The sequence below is a fragment of the Apium graveolens genome, chromosome 10 (genome assembly GCF_009905375.1).
Source record: "Apium graveolens cultivar Ventura chromosome 10, ASM990537v1, whole genome shotgun sequence".
NCBI lineage: Eukaryota > Viridiplantae > Streptophyta > Magnoliopsida > Apiales > Apiaceae > Apium > Apium graveolens.
This window is the reverse complement of record NC_133656.1, coordinates 223,767,440-223,769,647: the sequence shown is the minus strand read 5'-3', so window position 1 is coordinate 223,769,647 and position 2,208 is coordinate 223,767,440. Positions and strand designations below refer to the sequence as shown.

Sequence of the window (2,208 nt, the reverse complement as noted above, 5' to 3'; positions counted from 1 at the left end):
GCCAGCACGCTACCGCGTGGAAGGAGCATGCGACCGCGTGCGTGCGGAATTTCAGATTCTGGTTTTATTTGTTTTCAATTCTGTTTGGGCTTCTGTTGGTGCGGTGACTCCCGGACTCTTATATAAACCTTATGGGAAGATGTTTTCTAAACCAGAGCGAAGGCAAGAAGATTGAGAAGACCATTTTAGCACGCAACAACGAAGAAGAGGAAGCATTAGGTTATCTTGTGATTCTTTTAATTCGTTGTAACAGTGGATGCTAGTTTTCTTTATGCTTTGAACCTTAATACTCTTGTGACGTACTTCACTATTTATTAAGTATTTTTTTTCAGCCTTATATAGTTGTGTTATTAACATGCTTTCATATGAACCCATGGTGACAGATAAATTCTATTATGGGCTAATCGTTATCGTGGGGTTATAACGGATTTATTTATGGAATTCTATAGTTAATTTGTTCCGATACCTTAGTGTGTGGTGATTGATTGATATCCTGGTATTGGTTGTGCTTATTCGTCTTATGTGCGTAGCTAACATATAAGATAGCGTGTTAATCTCTATTGAAGCGACAATGAATATAGAGGTTCAGAACTTGCCATGCTAACATAAGTTCATGAATTTTTTATGCATGATTCGTAGGTAATTTTAACCATCTTACTTGTCCTATGTAATCACGATAGATAATTTGCGCATTAAACTGTTATGTTTTCAATTCTTATAGACATATAAGGACTAAGCATAATTGGCATCTATTCAACTTTTATCTCTTTTGTGGATGCTTGGTAGTAGGGCATTCGTATAATGAAAGTTGGCGTTTACTAGTTTCGTGTTATCTGATTAGTGTCATCACCATCACATGCTAAGGTTAAGAACAATGACTTGGAATGAAGTAGTAATGAAGTTAAAATCCCATGTTTATCATATATAGTAATTCAATCTCAATTCTCTTAGTTAATGTTATTTAGTATAATCTCTTAGTTTAATAAAAACCCAATTTGTTATTTGTCTTAGCATTGAGCGATAACCATACATTGTTGCATAGGTGCATAAATTGAACTTAACCTAAACCAGTCTCGGTGGGAACGAATCTGATTTATATCTTATACTACTTGCGAACGCGTATACTTACGTGAATATTAGCGCATGTTTTCGCCCTAACAAGTTTTTGGTGCCGCTTCCGGAGACTCGGTGTTAATTTTTAGTTTATATGCCTGTCATCAGTGGTCATTAAAGTTCACTGACTCAGACTCTTTTACTCTCACGATTTATTTGCTTGTGTTTCAGGTACTCAGTATAATGGGAGATCCAGCAGCACGAACGAAAGCCTTGATGGATTTTTCTCAACCCAAGATCAATGACATTCAATCTAGCATTGTCCGACCATCTATCACAGCTGATACCTTCGAGATCAAGCATGGCATAATTCAATGGGTGCAGAATTCAATCCAGTTTGGGGGTTCTCCAACTGAAGATCCCAATATACACATTAGGGATTTCATTGAGATCTGCGACACCTTCAAGTTCAACGGTGTTTCTGAAGATGCTGTGAAGCTGAGACTGTTCCCATTCTCTCTGAAGGACAAGGCTAAGAGCTGGTTACACTCTCTACCAGCTGGTTTGATTACTACTTGGGAAGATCTTGCTCAGAAGTTTCTTACTAAATTCTTCCCTATGGCAAAGACAGCTGCACTCAGGAATGCTATTACTCAATTTGCGCACCAAACGGGAGAATCGCTATGTGAAGCTTGGGAGCGCTACAAGGAGATGCTTAGGAAGTGTCCTCATCATGGAATGCCTGATTGGATTTTCATCAATTGTTTTTATAATGGGTTGGGAGCACAGTCCAGACCCATGCTTGATGCAACATCAGGCGGAGCATTATGGGCAAAGAGCTATGAGGAAGCTTATGATCTAATTGAACTGATGGCTGCTAATGAATATCAGTATCCAACCCAGAGATGTCCACATGTCAAGGTAGCAGGAGTTCATGAAGTAGATACAGCTACGACTATCACTGCTCAACTAAAGGCGTTGTCTATTAATATCGATTCTCTGGCTAACTATGGTGTTTGTAACACCCCCAAATCCGGGGTCGGGGATCCGGGTTGTCACGAGTTCCATTTCCCTTAATAACACCCAATCTTAATAAATAATCAACTACTCTGTACTGTGACCCCACAATAAACACACACACACCACAAGTTATAG

The 2,208-nt window shown here is 39.0% G+C and overlaps 1 non-coding gene across 1 annotated transcript; it reads right to left on the bottom strand.

The window, feature by feature from the left end:
- Positions 1-1,686: 1,686 nt before the first annotated feature.
- LOC141694271 (small nucleolar RNA R71) lies at positions 1,687-1,793 on the bottom strand. The gene has a single exon (XR_012563591.1). It is a non-coding gene; the product is annotated as a small nucleolar RNA R71 (small nucleolar RNA).
- Between the last annotated feature and the right edge of the window lie 415 nt (positions 1,794-2,208).